Below are 22,980 nucleotides of genomic sequence, written 5' to 3'. Positions count from 1 at the left end.
TCGTACGATTAATTTAATCTTATGATTTTTTTATTTTTTTTTCCTATATAAGGCAACGTTCCTATGACTATGGCTAGGCTAATATGTGTATTTTACGAAATTTCTTAATATTGCTCTAACTTCGTCTTTTAGAATATTCGGAATATTCTAAAAGACGGAGTTAGAGCAATATTACGAATATTCTAAAATACAAAGTTAGAGCAATATTAAGAAATTTCGTAAAATACACATATTAGCCTAGCCATAGTCATAGGAACATTGCCTTATACAGAAAAGAAAAAAGAAAAATCGTACGATTATTTTAATCGCATATTATTCGCGAAAAATTAAATAATCGAATATTCGATTTCGACGAAAATAATAAGAATATTTATTCGAATATTCGCGAAATATCGCGAAATCGAATATGGCACCTCCCGCTCATCACTACCTGTTATGTGCCCTAATGGCTGCCATAAAATTCAGGGAGTGTTGGATCCACATGCATGCTGGATCCACTCTGCCTTTTACCATTTTTGGTGCCATAATGGCCTCCATTACAAGGGATGCAGGTACCAACATGCATGCCGAGCCCACTCTATACCTTTCCTTGTGCCAGACAGCTTCCAATGAATGTAGTGAGAGCAGGCTACAGCTTTATACTGAAACTAATTAAAATCAGCCTATGGGGCAGACAGGCGAATCAGGAGTGCACGACTCGCTGGAGTGCCACAGTTTGTGACAGAACTTTAAATGTCTATTAATGGCATCTAGGTAGTAAAGCTATAGCACCTATGCCAGGAGCCCCAGGCTATTCTTCCGGATATATATCTACTAGTGTATCTTTCTGCCTCTCCGCTATTAAATGATACCTTAAAACCTAATGAAAAGACATGTGGTAAAAATTACCTTAATTACGTATGAAATCTAAATTGTAGACTAGACTATTCCAGAATTGATAAGTGTACAATAACTAGTTCAGAATAGATTTTTGTGCTTGAAAGTTTTCCAGATTTGATTATTGTAAACTATTCCTGAATTATAATTTTTTTTTTATTAGACTATTTCAAATTTGAACATTGCAAACTCTAATATTCTAGAATTTATCACCATACAGTAGATTCGTCCAGAACTGATAATTGCTGAGTAGACTATTCTGGAATTGACTATTGTAGACTACAGTATTTTAGAATTGGTTATTGTACAATGGATTATTCCTGAATTAATTATTGTAGACTAGAATATTCCAGGTTTGATTATTACAGACTATTCTAGAATAGATTACGGTAGACTAGACAATTCCAGAATTATTTATTGTACACTAGACTACACCAAAATTGATTACTGTAGACTAGACTATTCAATTTATTTTGTATATTGAACTACTCCCGAAATGATTATAAATAGACTATTCCATACTGCCCTATATTTGAATTAATAATGGGGTTGTCTCATTAAAGACAATGGGTCATATCGCTAGGATATGCCCCCATTGTTTTATAGGTGCGGGTAGAGAGCCCCGCAAAGATGGTGGCTGGAGGACTCCAGTCTGCCCACCACCTAGCTCGCTCCATATAGAAGTGAATGGGAGTGTACTGCACATGAACGGCTTCCGCTCCCATTCACTTCTACCCAACAGAAATAGCCCCATAGAAAATGAATGGAAGGTGGCTGCGCATGCGCAGTGCGCCCTTTAACACTTTCGGGGCTCCGTTCTTGATATAGGTGTGGGTCCCACCTGTGGGACCCGCACCTTTAAGACAATGGGGGCATATCCTAGTGACATGCCCCTATTGTCTGTTATGAGACAACCCCTTAAATTATATACATAGGATTATTCAAGTATTGATGATCATATATAGGATTATTCTAGAATTGATTATTATACACCGGATTATTCCAGAATTGATGATTGTACATAGGACTATTCTAGAATTAATAATTGTACACTATGCCATTTCAGAATTTCTTAGTGTGGACTAGACTATGTCAGAATTGATTATCCTAGATTGTACCATTCTAAAATTTATTTTTGAGCACTGGACTATTCCAGAATGATGATTTAGAATTTATTTATGTACACTCAGCTATTCCAGAATTACCGTAGTTATTGTAACTATCCCAGAATTGATTAATGCTAACTACACAATTCTAGAACTGATTATTATACACTGGACTACTAGAGAATTGATTACTGTATATTACTATTCCAGAAATTAACATTGTACATTAGATTGTTCCAGAATTGATGACTGTACACGAGACTATTGCAAAATTGATTATTATAGAATATTCTAGAATTGATTATTGTACTGTGGAATATTCCAGCATCGATTATAGTACACAAGGCGTTATTTGGATTGATAATTGTATAGTGAATTACAGAACTAATTATGGTATATCACGGTATTCCAGATTATTATTATAGACTAGAATATTTTTGAATGGATTAGTGCTGACTACATTATTTTAGAATTTATTATTGTACACTGGACTATTCCAGAATTGATTATTGTACATTGTACTACTACAGAATTCATTATTGTACATTATATTCTGCTTGAATTTGTTATTATAAAGTAGACTATACCAGAATGAATTGGTATAAATTAGATTGTGGTAGATTACAGATTGTTCTAGATTTTAAAATAGCCATACATTTAAAGGGGTTCTCAGGTAAATAAGAACATGAAAATACTTAAATATTAATTTATTATAAATATATTCCCATATACCTTTCATTAAAACCTGTCCTAATCACAGAAAAGTTACTTCAGAACACTGAGCTAAAGAGTTGCCTGATCTTCCTCTCTGCTCTACTTGTCAGGGATTCTGATCCTGAATATGATCTTCAGCTGAATTTCTGTAGGAATGGAGTTTATAAGGAGACATGGAGTACAGAGAGGAGGGTGAGGATGTGGCTGATGAGCAGCAGCACTTGTATGCAGCATCCATTACCACAGTCCCAGATTACCACAGTCCTATCTGTCCTATCCGTCCTCTTTCTACTTCATGTCTCCTCATGAACTCCATTCCTACAGAGACTCAGCAAAAGTTCTTATCTGCTGTATTCAGGCTCATAATCCCTAATAAGTAGAAGAGGAGGCTGAGGCGGCTCTTTAGATCAGTGTTGTGAAGTAAATTGTCCTGCTGTGTGCTTAGGACAGGTTTTGTGTGTACTAATAGGATGGCGGCCATATTATTTCTCCTAATGATTGCTCCATAGGTCAAAAAAGCAATTACTAACGAAAAGTATTTGGGAATATATTTATAATAAAGTAATATTTAAGTATTTTCATTCTCTTAATTCCCGGAGAACCCCTTTAAGAAATAAGTTGGCAAACCTTGCTGATATCAACAGGATTGGCTAATGTATGGGGTATGAAACTACCATGAGAAAAGGTTTGTTCATGTGGAAGATATGCCATTGGCAGAGGTTTCTGAAATGCTCACCTCTCCTCATCAAAATTATCATGCCCATTAGGTTGAACATGCATGTTTATGGCTTTGGTCAGCAGAAATATCCCTGGGATAAACAATCCTTTGGAATACAGCTACTGCATGTGTAGGGGAATGTGAAGAGAACATTAGGCCTAGTTCACACTTCAGTGATTTGGTCTGTGATTTTTATCAGTGATTGTGAGCCAAAACCAGGAATGGAGCCTGCACAGAGGGAAGGTATAATGCTCCTGTTGTGTTTTTGAACCGCAACTGGTTTTGGTTGACAATCACTGATTCAAATCACTGAAATGTGAAGTAGGCCTTAGACCTCCTGCACACGAACGTGTGCGCCCCGTGTCCGTGCTGCGGGCTGCAATGCACGAACACCGACCGTGGGGCAGCCGCAGCGGATCGTGGACCCATTCACTTTAATGGGTCCGCGATCTGCCCGTTCCGCAAAAAGATAGGACATGTTCTATCTTTTTGCGGAACGGAAGTACGGGACGAAACCCCATGAAAGCACTCCGTTCCATGCTTCCGTTCCGAACCATTCCGCATCTCCGGATTTACGGACCCATTGAATTGAATGGGTCCACATCAGTAATGCGGAATGCCCACGGAACAGCGCCCCTGTATTGCGGATCCGCAAATGCGGTCTGCAATACGGCAATGGGCAGCACATGTTCGTGTGCAGGAGGTCTTCGGCTACCTTCACATCTGCGGTAGTAGTATTCAGGTAGCCTGTTCAGGCAGGCACGGGGAGGATCGCTTGGACACAAACCGCAGCATGAACCGCAGTGAACAGAATGTCTGCTGTACCCCATTATACTTCAATGGGGCCAGTGGACATTCTGTTTGCATCCGGCAGAACCAGATCCGGTTCATTCCAACAGGCTGTTTTCTGATAGAACAGCCTGATGGAATGAAATATGCAGATGTGAAGCTAGCCTTAGTCTTAGGCTGAGTTCACATCAGCGTTCAGCCTTTTCATTCTCCTGCTCCATTATAGGAGCAGAAGAATGGAAAGGACAGATTCGGCACATAACTGAGCCGAACAAAGCCTATGGCTCCATAGACTATAATGGGGTATGTTTGGTTTCCACTCAGAGAATTTTTTTTGAAGCCGAGACAAAATTCGTGCATGCAGGACTTTTGTCTATGCTTCAGAAATCTTCCTCTGAGCGGAAACCTAAAGGATCGGCCAATTGGAGCTTACAGGATCTTCAGTCTTGATATACACAGTAACACCAGGTTTCCATAACAATCTAGCCATTTTTCTTCACTGTTATATGTCATCATTAAAGAAATGGGGCGCTGTGGGGGTCACTGTTAAGGGAGTGAGGCTCTGTGGAGGTCACTGTTAAGGGGGGCGAGCTGCTGTGGAGATCATAGTAAAGGGGAAGTGTGCTTTGAAGGTAACATTTTAACAGAGTGGGGCACTGTGGAGGTTACTTTTAAGGGGGCATGCCGCTGTGGAGGTGAATGTTAAGGGTTGGTGTGCTGTGGAGGTCACTGATAAGGGGGCGGGGTGCTGTGAAGGTCAATGTTGAAGGGTTGGGGTGCTGTGGAGGTCACTCTTAAGGGGAAGGGGTGCTGTACAGCTAGCTGTTATGGGGAACACTGTGAATATCTTTTAACCTCACACACATACATTAAATGAAATAGTGGAAATATATGCCCGGTGCAAAGCTGGGTCTTCCTGCTAGTCTCTTAAGTGTATGTGTATATATATATATATATATATATATATATATATATATACACAGTACAGACCAAAAGTTTGGACATACCTTCTCATTCAAAGAGTTTTCTTTATTTTCATGACTATGAAAATTGTAGATTCACACTGAAGGCATCAAAACTATGAATTAACACATGTGGAATTATATACATAACAAACAAGTGTGAAACAACTGAAATTATGTCATATTCTAGGTTCTTCAAAGTAGCCACCTTTTGATTTGATTACTGCTTTGCACACTCTTGGCATTCTCTTGATGAGCTTCAAGAGGTAGTCCCCTGAAATGGTTTTCACTTCACAGGTGTGCCCTGTCAGGTTTAATAAGTGGCGTTTCTTGCCTTATAAATGGGGTTGGGACCATCCGTTGCGTTGAGGAGAAGTCAGGTGGATACACAGCTGATAGTCCTACTGAATAGACTGTTAGAATTGGTATTATGGCAAGAAAAAAGCAGCTAAGTAAAGAAAAACGAGTGGCCATCATTACTTTAAGAAATGAAGGTCAGTCAGTCAGCCGAAAAATTGGGAAAACTTTGAAAGTAAGGGCTATTTGACCATGAAGGAGAGTGATGGGGTGCTGCGCCAGATGACCTGGCCTCCACAGTCAACGGATCTCAACCAAATCGAGATGGTTTGGGGTGAGCTGGACCGCAGAGTGAAGGCAAAAGGGCCAACAAGTGCTAAGCATCTCTGGGAACTCCTTCAAGACTGTTGGAAGACCATTTCAGGGGACTACCTCTTGAAGCTCATCAAGAGAATGCCAAGAGTGTGCAAAGCAGTAATCAAAGCAAAAGGTGGCTACTTTAAAGAACCTAGAATATGACATATTTTCAGTTGTTTCACACTTGTTTGTTATGTATATAATTCCACATGTGTTAATTCATAGTTTTGATGCCTTCATAGTCATGAAAATAAAGAAAACTCTTTGAATGAGAAGGTGTGTCCAAACTTTTGGTCTGTACTGTATATATAGTGGTAATGTGGACAGTGCGGGAAGGCATGTGTATCCCACCCAGATACCTCAGCTGGGTGAGATAACTAAAATCCGGAAAGCTGCAGTGGTCTCAGCAAAGACAGTTTTGTATACATTTTCTTCTGGGCTGGATTTTACTTCAATTGGCGGATAGGTTTGATAGTGAGATCTGCCAGTCCACACCCTTCCGGCACAGGTATTCCCTTTCATCTGAGGTGATCGCAGGTGAGGCCTGTTCTAATCAAGAAGGCATAAAACCAACCCTCTGTGTGTGAGGGAGAAGGAAAGGCTAAAGAGGTGTGAGAGTGAGAGAGAAAGGCTGAGGAATCCTGAGTTTGGGGAACCTAGCGACACCTGCGGAGAGAGGGTCGCACTGCCAGAGTCAGGCGAACTTCTGGGCCACAATCCCCCAAAGGTACTGATGTTGTAGTCACAGCCTGTAGGCTGCTGGATTGTTTGGGCTGAGAAAGCCGCATCTGATCACATGTGTGAATTGTGTTCTTTAGAGGTGAGTCAGGGAATGAATTATGTATTAGGTAATGCCTAGACGGGCAGGAGTTATTTTGGTTGCTGTATTGTGCTAAAGTGATAGAAAATAAAGCATCGTTTGGACTTTAATCCGGTTGTCTGCCAGAAATCTGTGATTGAGACCCCCTGAGATGATCTATATCAAATTTGTCCCATAGGTACATCAGGTGTCCGGGAATGTTTTCATAATGGTTTCTCAGCTCTCTAGGATGGACCTTTCTTGAGATATTCCCCAAAAAATTATTAGCCAATAGTAACGTACAGTCCTTCAGTCTTGACGTAGGAGTACACCGAAGAAGGAGTCCCATTCTTCCTCCCTCAGTCTTGACATACACACAGTTTTACACCAGGTTTCCATAACAACTCAGTCATTTTTCTTCACTGATAGAGATCATTGTTAAAGGGGTGGGGTGCTGTGGAGATCAAAGTTAAGGGGTCAGGTGCTGTAGAGGTCACTGTTAAGGGGGCAAGGAGCTGTGGAAGTCACAGTTAAGGGGCAGTCCATTGTGGAGATCACTGTCAAGGAGGCAGGCTGCTGTGGAAGTCAATGTTAAGATGGAGGGCTGCTGTGGAGATCACTGTTAAGGGGGCTAGTGCTGTGGAGGTAACAGTTAAGGGGATGTGGCGCTGTGGAGGTTACTGTTAAGGGGGCAGGGCATTGTGGAAGTAATTTTTAAGATGATGGGCTGCTTCAGAGGTCACTGTTAAAGGGGCGGACACTGTGGAGGTCACAGTTAAGAGGTCGGGTGCTGTGGAGTACACTGCTAAGGGGGCATGTGCTGTGCAGGTCACTGTAAAAGAGGAAGGTGCTGTGGAGGTCACTTCTGAGGGGTAGGGCACTGTGGAGATCACTGCTAAGTCAGAGGGCCTGCTGTGGTGGTCACTGTGAAGGGGTGGGATGCTATAGAGATCACAGTTAAGGGACAGGGCACTGCGGAGGTGACAGTTAAGGGGCAGGCCACTGTGGAGGTAACTGTTAAGGGGTCAGGATGTTGTGGAGCTCTCTGTTAAGTGACAGTTAAGGGGTCAGGGTGCTGTGGAGGTCGCTGTTAAGGGAGGGGTGCTGTACAATTCACTATTAATGGTGCATGGCACTGTAAAAGTCACAGTTAAGACGTCAGGGTGCTGTGGAGGTCACTGTTATGGCAGCAGGGTGCTGTGGAGGTCACCATTAGGGGGGGAGCTGTGGAAGTCACTGTTTAGGGGGCTTGGTGCTTTGGAGGCTACTACTAAGGAGAGCATGGCACTGTGAAGGTGACAGTTAAAGGGACAGAGTGCTTAGGAGGTCACAGTTTAAATATATATATCAATAGTAACAACTTATAGTCACTTAGCTCTCCAGGATCGCCGTTTTCTCACCTTAGATGGTTGGACCACCTCAAGAAGCCACTCCAACACTGCAGAATTGGGTGCAAACTGGCCACAACCAGCTTTATTGTTGCTTTTACAGCAGTCAAAACATAAACCATAAACATAAACAGTAGTTTCCCTCTCTATCGAGATGGTCCTGGCTCCCACAGGCCTTGACACAGCCTACTTCTTCCCCAGGCTGGGACTCCTGACTAAGGAGCCCAGCCCACCTTTACCTGAACTCCTCAGCTGGCTGCTAATTACCTCTAATTACCAACCTGGCTGATACACACAGTGGAAAAAAAACATTTCCCAAATCTTTCTTGTTCTCATCCAGCTTCCTCTGGGTAAGATGTACCATTTCAGTGGCCCTTATATGGCTCTTTGGCAGCTGCACTGCCACAATATTAAATACACTGTATATTATAGTGGTGTTCAGTGCCGCTAGTGCTAAATATGTTATGTGTTGCCACCTTTATATCTTGGATTTTATGTAATTACCCTAGTGTCACTTCAAGCAGTAGCAGGTTAAGAAATATCTGATGGAAGAGTGGTGATGATCTTGTGAACTGAGCTGCTGAAGACAGACTAGAGTCCAGTCCAGTCAAGTACTTTATGAATTTGAGTCTAGCCTGGAATTTTTCTTTAATAACTAATGGTAAGGACTAGCCCTCATCAAGCAATTACAGTGATCTGGACCAAAAACATTCTGTATGTGTGGTATAGAAGCTTCCTTAAAATTCCTTAATTTTTTTTTCTTTCTTGTGAATTTGTTTTATATATATGTATTAAGGCCAGCTGGCCTCTGATTGTGGGAGGGGCTCGTTATTTACTCCTAGCCTATTTAAGGGACACCCCTTACCTGGCTCCATACCATTCGAGGTCAGCGTTGAATGAGGATCCACTTCCGGGTTCTCCCAGACGCCTTCTTGGTTTTTCAGTATCCACGAGTTTTTCTGCGGCAAGCTGTGTCCAGGAATCCTGTTACAGGCCTTCCGTCCGTCCAGCTTCTCTTTACCTCGGTCATCGTCGTAGGTCGTGTCCCAGGGACTCCTAAACCGTAAGTTAAGAGCTACCTGTCATGCCAGGATCGGTTCTCACGGCGTCCGGTACAGCATGGGTCCTCACTTTACGGTATTTTTTCCCTGTTATACGTACGGCTATGTTGCATCAGGCAGTCTGTTCGTGCAATAATTTTGTGCACTATTCAGCATTTTTTATTTTTTGGGGGTTTTTAAGGGGTATCATTTCGCCTAAATCTGTTCCGTGTTTTTGGCGAAATGAGCAATCCTTTCGGTTATTTACACCTTTCGGCTTTTTCGTGATATGCTGTCGATGCTTACTGGATATAGATTAAATCTATTTTTCTGTTTAAAGGTATCAAGGTTGTATTTTGTTTCACAAGTTCACTATCTGGATGAATTATTTGACTCCCACGCTTTCAGGGATTTTCATAATTATACATTTCAGTCACGTGTTTTTTAGCCTATGATTACAGGCCTCATTTCTGGGTTCAGACTGCGACCCACGACATATACATGAGGATACGTTTTCCTTTCCCAAACAGGGAACTCTCGGATTGAATCACACGCACTGATCCAACCAATCATACGTCCTGGCATCACATACTATCATACACACTTCACATCTTCACTTTGGAGTATCGTGTCACCCTTCCCTCTTATTATTTACCCCCATCATACAACTCCTCTGTTTCTAGCCTTTTTCTTAAATAAAAAAATAATAATAAAAATAAAAAATAAAAACACTGCATCACTTGGCCTTTTGTTAACAGTCTGTTGTCATGACGTTTACTACACTTTCGTGCCAGTTACCAGTTTATCTCCATAATCAAGTCCTTAAAGACCCTCTGGTACGGGCTACACAGACCACACTGTTCCCACACAGACCACACTCACTGTATTTCCTTTTTTCCAGGTATATATTTTCCCTTACGAATTCGCAGAAATATACGCATACTACCAGGTACGTACGCCTGCTCACGTAGTATTATTACATACATTTCATCCCCCCCCCTAGTTTAGAGTACTGGCAACAGGGTCACAGGCTCTCCAGTTAGGTATTTACCCCTTTTTGGCATTGCCATCGGCTAGTGGTCCAGCGAGGCCAACACCCCGAGACCAACACTCCACGTTTTGGAGGCAAACCCCCATCGGGCCACACGTGAGCTTGTCGCTTCACATGTCGCATAGAGAGGGCCTCACCTGTCACTCCCTTCCCCTGTTTTCTGTGTTACAGTCACCGAGAGGCCTACAATCCTGCCACTACGACGGGTGGCCTCGAATCCCCTTGCGCCAACGCATAGATAGAGCCTCTCAAGCCACTTGGCAACTAGCAGGGCCTCACCTGTCACCAAACAAGTTTAATTGCTTCGCCATTTGGCTTAGCTAGCCTGCCAGTACAAACTCTGTGGTCTTCATACACTAATTAAATTGTTTTATTTTAGTATGTCTCAAGAAGGGGTAGAGGATTTCTCCCTACCTAGCACCCCGGCTAGAGCAATTTCTCCTACACGAGGAGGAGAGGTAACCAGTCCAGCATCAATCAGATCCTGGATGATCCCTCGTATAACTACTGAATTGAGGAGACGGCAAATCCCCTACCCCGCTACAGCAAGGAAAGCAGAGCTTTTCAAACTACTACGTACTTCAACTAACAACATGTATGCTGGGGAAGGGCCCAGCCACTCCAACCCGGGTGACATACATTCCATGTTGTCATCACTCATGGCGTCCATGAGCAAGGTCAACTCCAGGCTGGAGAAGCTCGAGTCGGTCTTCACGGCCCTTCCCCTAGCCGGGCCACCCGCTGCGGCTTCACCAGCACCGGCCGACTTGCTATTAGTTGCTCCAGCCATCACCTATGATGACCAGGAAGTTAACCCTGCTCATATGATCCCCGAGTTTGTCCTAGCATTTGGTATTTACCGGGATGTCCTCTGTGCGGTCTATCCCAATAGATGAGAGGAGTTTGATCTTTATATGCACAAGCTGGTAGACCTGGGAAACAAATATGGTGGATCAGCCTTTTATGACTACTATAGGTCTTTTTCTGCAAAAGTGTCTGGGGCCTTCTCCCAGTATGTACAAGATCCAACTGGGGTAGGATCGATACCGTCATTTTTTGCAGACACTTTGCAGGTCTAAGAACACCGGCTTGTGCAGACTGCTCCTCTACAGCGCATACAACAATTATTTGTCCGACCACGGAGGACGAGCATGCTTCCATGCAAGGAGCTAGTTCCTCTGGTGTTTCAGAGAAATTGATTAGAGACAAACTGGGACGCTGAATCAAGTTTCTGGGCAAGTCCCAGATATGTAATAATTTCAATGTCGGGTCTTGTAATTATAGTGGTTGGAGATTATTGCATATCTGTTTAAAATGTTTCAGGGCACATGCCAAAACCATGTGTCCGAATAAAATGTACCCTAAGCCATACCTAACGTCTATTAACATTTCGGCATTTACAGCATTTATGTCACATTACCCGTCTAGACACTTCGTAGATTTTCTTATCTCTGGTATAACAGAAGGCTTCCACACGTGTAATCTACACATACCATCCGGGATTCTGGAATGCCTTAATCTACAGTCCACACAGCACAACCCTACAGCTGTTGACACTCTCATAGCCCAGGAAGTTGTTGAGGGTTTCTTATTGGGGCCTTTCCAGTCTCCTCCATTCAACGAATGGCGCACTAACCCCATTGGTATTTGTCACAGGCAAATTTTCCCTTAAACACAGACTCATTATTGACCTGTCTGCACCACACTCATCGGCTAACCCCAGTCTCAATTCCCTCATACCCTCCAAAGAATTCTCCCTGCAATACACGACCATAGATCACGCCATTACAGCTATCATCCAGGCAGGGGTCGGAGCATGGCTTAGTAAGACCGATATTACTCACGCCTTTAAATTGCTTCCAATTCACCCTACCCTATGGCACCTACATGGCATCAAGTGGTCTGGGAACTACTATTTTTTCTCCCACTTAACTTTTGGGTCCAAAAGTAGCCCTGCTATTTTTGACACATTTGCCGAGGCATTGTGCTGGTTACTATTGAACATAGCCAGATGCCCTACTGTATTACACTACCTGGACGATTTCTCACTGGTCGAGGAGAACACTTCCCCTCCCAGTAGCCTCACAGCTACCATCAATCTATTTGAGCAACTAGGTATCCCAGTCTCCCCAAAGAAGACCGAGGGGCCAGACACGATTATCACATTATATATATTTTTTTAAGCTTCCATGGATGTATATATTGGAGGTAAAGACTTCATCCTGTATTTACTGTATAGTCCGTACCGTATGTGTGTGTGTAGGAGTCATAATAATATCATAATAATGTCAAAGATTATTTATCATTGAGGTGTATTATAATAATGCTGTCTTTAAATATCCTGCTTTCTGCTGGCTCTGTCACAGGCTACACAGTAAAGATGATAAGTGAGTTGTTGAAAACAGGAAGTGTAAGCCTATTGTGTCTGCTCTAAAAAAATTGACATCATTAAAACAAAATTTAAAAATTATGCTTACAATAAAAACCTAATTTAAAGTGGCTCCGTCATGCGATTCTATCCTAGCACATAGCCTGGTAGGGTTCATGACGCTGATTAAAACGATACCTGTCATATGTCGTTGGTATCGCTGTGGAAAAAAATGTACTTTTAACATTATGCAAATGAACTTTTTGAGCACCTGGGCTTATGTGGTTCAAGCACCACTCCTGGTACTCCATAATGACGCCCCTCTGCTTGCCATCACGCCATCACGCCCCCTCCCCCACCGTGCCTTTAGATTAACAGCACTCGTGTCCAGAACGGTGTGTGCGCACAACATCTTCGCTCGTTGGAAAGTTAATTTTTCTTAGCAACGATACCACTGACAGACATAAGACAGGTATAGTTTTAATCAGCGTCATCAACTCAACCAGGCGATATGCCTGGTAGAGTAGAATTGATCCAGGTAACAGAGCCTCTTTAAATAACATAATTTTTGAAGATATATTTCATTTTACAGCTATGAACTCCACCAAAAACATCTGTGGATATTAAGGAGTTTTCCAAGATTTTTTTTTAATGAACTCACAGCTGTAACCTCAATAAATAAATAAAAAAAAAAATAAAAAAATATCCTTTAAATGTCCTGCTGCTCCACTGTCTCCACTGCTGGGATCCCTGCTGGTCCGGCAGCAGTGACATCAAGTCCATTGTTCATATGGCCGCTGCAGCCAAACACTGGTGTCAACAGTCACGTACATCATGAATTTGTCCTTGCTCTGCTCAGTTTTGCTGATTTCTAGGATTCAAATAGCCTCTTGCTTATGCTGGAAAGCTTGTGATTTTGATAGAACATCATGATTTGACATAGAAATTGTTGAGTGAATGTGGGTAAATGGTTAAATTATAACTATAACACTTTGATACAGAAACCAGTAGAATTATTTGTGTGTGCATACATGGGACATCTTTTTATTTTATATAAATATAAATCTATGTATTTAATTTTCAGATACATTTTCTATAAACTATTGGAAAAAAGATTTTAATATCCGCTATATTGCAGTAATAAAACATAGAAAAAAAACTTCCAGAAAATGAAGCATGTCAAGCATTTTTAAAACCCTCAGAAATGTGCGGATGCTTTTTCACATGAAGCACTGTTCATCAGTCTGGCCAGATTTGTTGAAGTGACTCAGAAGAGCAATTCTGCCAATATATGAGCCACTTTGTATCAATTTATTGCTGTTAGTGTTTGAAGGGAATTGTGGGAAAGCTGGTAAGTGGTTCTGATGAAAGGTTGTCTGCTCCAGATCATCCTGTTTCCATTCCTTCATTATTGTAGAGGTAAAAAGAGACATTTTGCCTTCTTTCCCCGCTACTTACTTTCTGTCATCCTTCTCCACATGTCTCTGAACAAGACTGCTGAGGTGGTAACGGAAAAACGGCAAGCCTGGAGGGGTTCACTTAGTTTGCACACGTTGGGTGAGTTGTGTGACTAAGGAGAACATCTGGCTCTGTTCTATTCTGTCTGTGGCTCTGGTCTTTTGTTACACAGAGTGAGACAAGCAGCTGTCTGCGGATGTTTCCCTTGGCTCTGCCCTTCCATTCCTGGGGTCAGATAGTCACATCTGAAGAAGGATCCATGTGTGATAGAAATATCTACCGTGTATTGCACCACAGCCCTGACTTGGAGCGAAATCCTACAAAATGAGTTATGTATAGTTCTATAACATTCTGATATCTGTTGCTCACATGATTCAAGCCAGATGAATTCATTGCAAAGGCACTCAGAGGTCTATGGAAAAGCCAGCTGCAAAGCAAGTTCTCTTTATCATATGGGATGAATAAATACAGACGAGATTGAATGGGTTACCTATACAGGAAGCTAATACTGCCATCAATAATGTAATGGCATCGTATTCCAGTAGTATTTGTTGCGACAGAGGAGAAAACGGACAGATTAAACCCTGGCAGACCTATGTACCACATACTGATGAAGCAAACATGAAACACACGTCTCGGTGCCCGGGTGCCCTGATTTTATCCAGCGATCAGCAGTTTTAGATAAACTTGTGTTTATTAATAAATATTGCAGCAACTGTGGAGATTGTTACAGTACTATTGCATGGATTCTTAAGTGACTGCCAAGCAGATGTATAACCTGTTAGCTGCTGATTATCTAGCGGTGAGCAGCCTTAGACAATATAATAACCCATTATGGTTTGGGGTGGCTGTATAACTACTGTGTAGAATGCTACACGATCATTAAAGGGGTTTTCCCACTGAAAATATTCAACTTTTTTCAAACCAGCGCCTGGATCAAAATATTTTTGTAATTGCATGTAATTAAAAATTTTGTATAGCCTCTGAGTTATTCACTGAAATCTATCTGTATATCGCCACCTGCTGATTGCTCTTTTTCTAATTTCTCTGTCCTGTTCACTGAGATGGAAGCATATGCTCCGTTCTACCATTTAACTGCAACCAGTAGAAAGGGCACACCACCTGAGAGTGAACACCCCCTAAGCTGCCAGTTTAAAATAAATCTACATCTCTGGATCCATGGGAGGTACAGGGCTGGTTCTAGCTTTGTTAGAGGGAGGCTGGAGTGAATATTTCCTTTACTGTTAAACTCTGTATTTTGAATTGTACTTTGGGGTTGGTATGTAAAAAAGAACAGGAATATGTGGTTAGTAGGGCTTTATTTGTTGCTACTGATATTTAGTTTTACGTAGAAAAAAGATGTCAAATCCAATTCCATCAGTCCTGGAATGGGAAAGAACAGTTAAAGTAGTCATGGAGTATGAAAAGGTATAAAATAATCATATGAACTGGTATAACAAATGGCAGAAATATTGGGGTAATTGGTGGACAGATGACAGGTACTAAACATGATCAGGTTAAGGGCTATATTTAAAATGCTTTTGTCCCCAGCTGATCGGAGGGAGGGTAGGTTGGGTGGATAGGGTAATGTAATATTGTTTGTAGATCTGCAATTTTTTCAATAAAGGTTTATAAAATAAAAGGGGTTTTCTGGGATTTTAATATTGACCTATCCTCAGAATAGATCATCAATGTAATTACAAGAAGCCATCCCATTGACTTCTGTGTATAGGAATGAGACGTCCTATAGCAGTGAATGGGACGGCCTCTTGTAATTACACTTGGTCACAGTTGCGACGTCGACGGTGAGCGGATAAACAATGAAGGGAAGGCTGCACTCACACGACCTTCTCTTCAATCAGCTGGTTACCTGAGGTGCCGGGTGTCAGATCCTCGCCAATCTGATGTTGATCCTGAGGATAGGTCATAGTTATATAGTTAATACGGTTGAAAAAAGACATCAAGTCCATCAAGTTCAACCAAGGGATAGGTGGGGACGTGAATCCCAGAATTAAAATACTAGAAAACCCCTTTAAAAAAAAGAGACCGTCATGAACCATATGATATCTAATTTTCATTTTTTACATTCATCATGGAAATACCCCCTTTACATATAGATATAATATCGGCTAGTTACTATTTATGCTTGTGATTACCTGTAATATACACCTGTTTTTCATATGGTTTTCATACAGTAAAGCCTGTAATACTGTGTATACTTACTACAGGCTTTACTGTATGAAAACCATGTGGATGGTTTTTTTCAGGAATTGTGGGTATTGTTACATAATTATGATGGGAATAGTTATTTACCACTAAACTAAAACACTGTTTGTTGGCCATTTGGTAATTGTTAGTAATGAATTGGGATGAATAACTGAAGTGATATAATTATCTGAGCACCCGGAGGCTGTGTATACTGATGGATCCTTATATATATATATATATATATATATATATATATATATATATATATAACGGATCGGGTTGACAGATTACTAGGAGGGGCTGGAGAAGATCCAGCGGTCATGGTCCATATCGGAACCAATGACAAAGTCAGGGGTAGGTGGAGAGTCCTTAAAAATGATTTCAGGGATTTAGGTCAAAAGCTTAGGGTAAGGACCTCAAAGGTAGTATTTTCCGAAATACTACCTGTACCACGGGCCACACAAGAAAGGCAGCGGGAGATTAACAAGTGGCTCAAGAACTGGTGTAGGAAAGAGGGGTTTGGGTTCCTGGAGAACTGGGCCGACTTCTCTATCGGCTACAGGCTCTATCGTAGGGACGGGCTGCACCTCAATGGGGAAGGGGCAGCTGTGTTGGGGAAGAAGATGGCTAGAAGGTTGGAGGAGTGTTTAAACTAGGGACTGGGGGGGGAGGGAAATTACATTATAGGAGGGGAAGATAGTGCAGATAGAGACCGGGGGCATGGTAGTGGACTGGGGGAGTAATGGAAGGAGGGACTAGAACAGTTCAGAAGGAAAGGTGTAGTGTAAAAAATATACATAAACCTCTCAAATGTATGTATACTAATGCCTGACAAATAAAACTGGGGAACTGGAATTAGTGATGTGTGAGGAGGACTATGACATAGTGGGAATAACTGAGACATGGCTGGATGATAGCTATTACTGGGCAGTTAATGTACAAGATTACAGTCTGTTTAGAAAGGATTGTCAAAATCGGAGAGGGGGATGGGTCTGCCTTTTTGTAAAGTCCTGTCTAAAGCCCACACTCAGTGAAGATATAAGTGAGGGACATGAACATGTGGAGTCACTGTGGGTAGAGATACATGGAGCTAAAAACAATAATAAATTACTAATAGGAGTTTACTATAAACCACCTAATATACCAGAGTCCACAGAAAATCTACTACTAAACGAGATAGACAAGGCGGCAAATCATAATGAGGTGGTTATTATGGGGGACTTCAACTACCCAGATATAGACTGGGAAACTGAAACTTGTATATCTCATAAAGGAAACAGGTTCTTGGCAATAACCAAAGACAATTACCTCTCCCAACTGGTTCAGGACCCGACTAGAGGGTCGGCCATACTGGACTTTGTATTAACCAATAGGCCTGACAGAACAACAGACGTGCAGGTTGGGGGACACCTGGGAAATAGTGACCATAAAGTAATAACCTTCCAATTATCATTCAAAAGAGCGTTTCTACAGGGAGGAACAAAAATACCAAACTTCAAAAAAGCTAAATTTAGCCAACTAAGAGAGGCCATAGGCCAACTAACTGGGACAAAGTCCTTAAAAATAAAAATACAGCCACAAAATGGGATATCTTTAAAAGCATCCTAAAATCTCATTGTGGAGGTACATACAGTATGGGAATAAAAGGTTAAGGAACAAAAAGAAACCAATGTGGATAAAAAGAACTGTAAAGAAAGCAATAAATGACAAAATGAAAGCATATATGTAAGATCCTCACCTGCTTTGCACTCCAGGGGAACCAAGAGGGGTCCTCGTGGAGTTGCGGGACAGGTTATGCGTGTCTCTGATGCACCAGCGCTGACCCCTTTGCGAACCAGTGCGGGGATGCGTTCGCGTGGACATCGGAGGGGAGGACCGTCGGAGTCCCGGGGACAGAGTGGCCAGGCGAGTGACAAGACGCCGCGGCCAGGGTTGTCTCCGGTGTCTCCTGCGACTTCCGTTTCCGCATCTGGGTCCACGCGCTCGCATACTCGCGCTGAGTCAATCATGCGTCCGTGCGTACGCACGAGGGCAGGTTCGCAAAGGGATACACGGTCGCGAGTACGCGCTTCTTATGCGCTTCGGCGACCAGTGGCGCATAATATACTGACTCACAAGAGCAAAGTGGATTAGGGAGCCAGCCATGGGTTAATCAACTTGTGATTGCCTTAGGCCATGTACTCAGGTGCAGGGCAATTTGTTCACCTATGGTAGTGGACACTTGGCACCCTGGGATTGGTCAGCAGGCATTTAAAAGGAGGTCTCTCAGGGTGATCAGTGCCCACTGTTATTTTCCCTCAACCAGGTATAGGTCACAACTGCTAGTGACTGAAGACTGCCAGGAACTTTGTCCTTTGCAGCGGACCCAAGATCTGGAGTGACTCGACTGCCAAGTGCACAGCATCATTCAGCACTGGTTGAGACTATTCCTGGAATCTCCTTGCCTGGTTTTTGTTATTATTCCTTGTTACCAGCAAGTGTCCTGGACGTTTATGTTTCTGGTGAATAAACACCTTTTTGCTTTCATCACTGGTCTGTTTGTTGGTGCCTTGCATTACAGAACAGTGGGCCCAACTAACAGTTGCCATGGACAATATCCAGCAGCGGCTGAGTGAATTAACGGGAGCCGTTAACCTGCTGTTCCAACGACGCCCAAATATACCAGCAGCCGCTGCAGCGCAAATCCAAGAGCAACTGACAACTGTGATGGAGGAGGTTCAGCAGCTTATCCAGGGAGCCTCAGCACTTCCCGTCACTATCGCAAGGCATCAAACAGAACCTAAGATCTCTCTGCCTGACCCCTTCACAGGAGAGCGACAGGAGTTTTTAAACTTCAGGGACTCCTGTCTCCTTTATTTCCAGTTGCGTCCGATGGCTTCTGGCACTCTCAGGCAGAGAATTGGGATTGTAATGTCACTGCTACGTGGAGACCCCCAACGTTGGGCATTTAATTTGCCTCAAGACCATACAGCTTTTTCGTCAGTGGACGCCTTCTTCGAGGCTATGGCTGTGATTTACGATGACCCGGATCGTACTCGCACCGCAGAGACCAATCTTGAGCATATTCAACAAGGCCGCCACCCAGCTGAAGAATACGCTGCAGAATTCAGGCGACGCAGCCCTACGCCATCGCTTCCGTTTGGGACTTTCGGATGCGGTCCGGGATCTTCTTTTGGCCTTGCCTACCCCCTTCTCGTTGGAAATGGCTATCTCTCAGGCAATCGATGCCGACAGGCGAATCCGTGAGAGGCGAGTGGAACGGTCGTCTCGGTTTTCATCCTCTCGACCACATCCAGGGCCTCTTAAATCGGCCGAAGAGCCAATGGAGGTTGGATCCTCCCATCTCACACAGGCAGAACGAGCTCGTCACCAACAGAAAGGCCTGTGCCTATTTTGCGGAAAGTCTGGACACCTCGTTAAAACCTGTCCCCTCCTGCTGGCGGGAAACGAATGAACCTGGGGGGCATAGAGGAGAACCCCCTAGGTGCTATTATCCCTCCTCCAAGCCGGGTGATGGTATCCATATCCTTACGGTGGCAAGACAAGGTCCATGAGTTTTCAGCACTAATCTATTCTGGGGACCCTGAGAGGTTACATCCCTGTGCCTTCTTCTCTCGGAAGCTCTCTCCAGCCGAGTGTAATTATGATATCGGCAATAGAGAGCTTCTGGGAGTAAAATTGGCTTTTCAAGAGTGGAGACATTGGCTAGAGGGTGCAGAACATCCCATCACGGTTTACACTGACCACAAAAATTTGGAGTATCTAGAGAGTGCCAAAAGACTCAACTCCCGACAAGCCCGGTGGGCATTGTTTTTCACCCGCTTCAATTTCCGCCTCACTTATAAACCAGGTTCCAAAAACGTGAAGGCAGATGCCCTGTCCTGCTGCTTCCCTGAGGTTGCTTCTGTCCTGGACTCTGAGCCAGAAACCATTCTCCCAACTAAATGTTTTCTTGCTGCCCTGGGGGCCGCAGAAGTAATGGAGGACTTGTCCTCTCTTCTTGAGCCTTCACAGGCAGAGAGTCCACCTGACAAACCCGAGGGTCGATGGTTTGTACCCATTAACCTTCGATTGAAGGTCATCCAACAGCTTCATGACTCAAAGTCTGCCGGGCATTTGGGTGTTAAGAAAACACTTGCCCTTGTTAAACGTCACGTGTGGTGGCCCAACATGTCCGTGGATGTTAAGGCCTATATCCAGGCATGTACTGTTTGTGCCAGATGTAAACCGTCCCGGTCTGCCCCTTCTGGGACTTTACTCCCACTGCCAATTCCCCAGACTCCATGGACTCACATTTCCATGGATTTCATCACAGATTTGCCAAGGTCCTCTGGAAGTACGGTAATCTGGGTAGTGGTGGACCGTTTTAGTAAAATGGCCCATTTTATCCCACTCCCTGGATTGCCCTCGGCCAGAGAATTGGCAGATCTGTTCTTGAATCATGTCTTTCGATTACACGGGGCGCCGGATGACATTGTTTCAGACAGAGGAGTGCAATTCATCTCTCGCTTCTGGCGTTCTTTCTGCTCCCGATTGGGTATTAATTTGTCTTTTTCTTCTGGTTTTCACCCAGAGACCAATGGTCAGACGGAAAGGACTAACCAGACCCTGGAGCAATATCTCCGGTGCTTCGTGTCAGACTGCCAGGAGGAATGGGCAGTGTATCTACCCTTTGCGGAGGTGGCTTATAACAACTCTGAGCATGCTTCCACTAAGATGTCTCCGTTCAGGTGCGTGGGGGGCAGGGATCCAAGACTCTCTTCTTTGGCCGGACCCTCCACTGACTCACCGGTGGTGGATCAATGGTTCGAGGATAGACGTCCCATTTGGTCGTCGGCCCAGCGGAATCTCCGCAGTGCGGTGGCGCAACAGAAGAAATTTGCTGATCGTCATCGCACCGTAGAGCAAAAGTTTAAGGTGGGAGATCAGGTGTGGGTCTCCACCCGGAACATTCCGCTGCATCAGCCATCTTCCAAGTTGGGTCCTCGATTCATTGGCCCATACCCAGTGACACAAAAAATCAACCGAGTTACGTACAAGGTTGCTCTTCCACCGTCGATCCGAGGAGTGAACACCTTTCATGTTTCACTTCTCAAGTCGGCAGCCGACTCCGCTCCCTTCATGCAGACCCCATCCCCGCTGGAGGTCCAAGGGGTACCGGAGTTCGAGGTGAACAGAATTTTGGACTCTCGTTTTGTCCAAAGGTCTCTTCAATACTTGGTGGACTGGAAGGGTTTTGGTCCGGAGGAGAGATGTTGGATACCTGCTCGCCAGGTGCATGCGGATTAGTTGGTGGCAGCCTTTCACCGGGATAATCCGGGGAAAGCTTGCTTGGAGTCTTCAGAGCCGCCTCCTCGAGGGGGGGGTAATGTAAGATCCTCACCTGCTTTGCACTCCAGGGGAACCAAGAGGGGTCCTCGTGGAGTTGCGGGACAGGTTATGCGTGTCTCTGATGCACCAGCGCTGACCCCTTTGCGAACCAGTGCGGGGATGCGTTCGCGTGGACATCGGAGGGGAGGACCGTCGGAGTCCCGGGGACAGAGTGGCCAGGCGAGTGACAAGACGCAGCGGCCAGGGTTGTCTCCGGTGTCTCCTGCGACTTCCGTTTCCGCATCTGGGTCCACGCGCTCGCATACTCGCGCTGAGTCAATCATGCGTCCGTGCGTACGCACGAGGGCAGGTTCGCAAAGGGATACACGGTCGCGAGTACGCGCTTCTTATGCGCTTCGTTGACCAGTGGCGCATAATATACTGACTCACAAGAGCAAAGTGGATTAGGGAGCCAGCCATGGGTTAATCAACTTGTGATTGCCTTAGGCCATGTACTCAGGTGCAGGGCAATTTGTTCACCTATGGTAGTGGACACTTGGCACCCTGGGATTGGTCAGCAGGCATTTAAAAGGAGGTCTCTCAGGGTGATCAGTGCCCACTGTTATTTTCCCTCAACCAGGTATAGGTCAAAACTGCTAGTGACTGAAGACTGCCAGGAACTTTGTCCTTTGCAGCGGACCCAAGATCTGGAGTGACTCGACTGCCAAGTGCACAGCATCATTCAGCACTGGTTGGGACTATTCCTGGAATCTCCTTGCCTGGTTTTTGTTATTATTCCTTGTTACCAGCAAGTGTCCTGGACGTTTATGTTTCTGGTGAATAAACACCTTTTTGCTTTCATCACTGGTCTGTTTGTTGGTGCCTTGCATTACAATATAAAACACTAAAACAGGAGGGTAGCACGGAAGCACTGAAAAACTATAAGGAAAAAAATAGAACATGTATAAAACAAATAAAAGCGGCCAAACTAGAGACCGAGAGATTAATTGCCAAAGAGAGTAAAACTAACCCTAAAATGTTCTTCAATTATATAAATGTTGAAAAGTATAAATCTGAAGGTGTCGGCCCTTTAAAGATTAATGAGGGGGGAGTCGCAGAGAGCGACGAGGAGAAAGCAAAGCTGTTATATATTTTTTTCTCCAATGTATTCACTGAGGAAAATATACTGTCAGATGAAATGCTGAATGTAAAAATTAATTCCACATTAAAAGTGTCCTGTCTGACCCAAGAAGAAGTACAACAGCGACTTAAATAGATTAAAATAAACAAATCGCCAGGACCGGATGGCATACACCCCCGTATCCTAAGGGAATTAAGTAATGTCATAGCCAGACCCTTATTTCTGATATTTGCAGACTCTATACTGACAGGGAATGTCCCACAGGATTGGCGCATAGCAAATGTGGTGCCAATATTCAAAAAGGGTCCAAAAACAGAGCCTGGAAACTATAGGCCGGTAAGTTTAACATCTGTTGTGGGTAAACTGTTTGAAGGTTTTCTGAGAGATGCTATGTTAGG

Source organism: Bufo bufo, chromosome 8 (genome assembly GCF_905171765.1).
Source record: "Bufo bufo chromosome 8, aBufBuf1.1, whole genome shotgun sequence".
NCBI lineage: Eukaryota > Metazoa > Chordata > Amphibia > Anura > Bufonidae > Bufo > Bufo bufo.
This window is presented reverse-complemented; position numbering follows the sequence as displayed.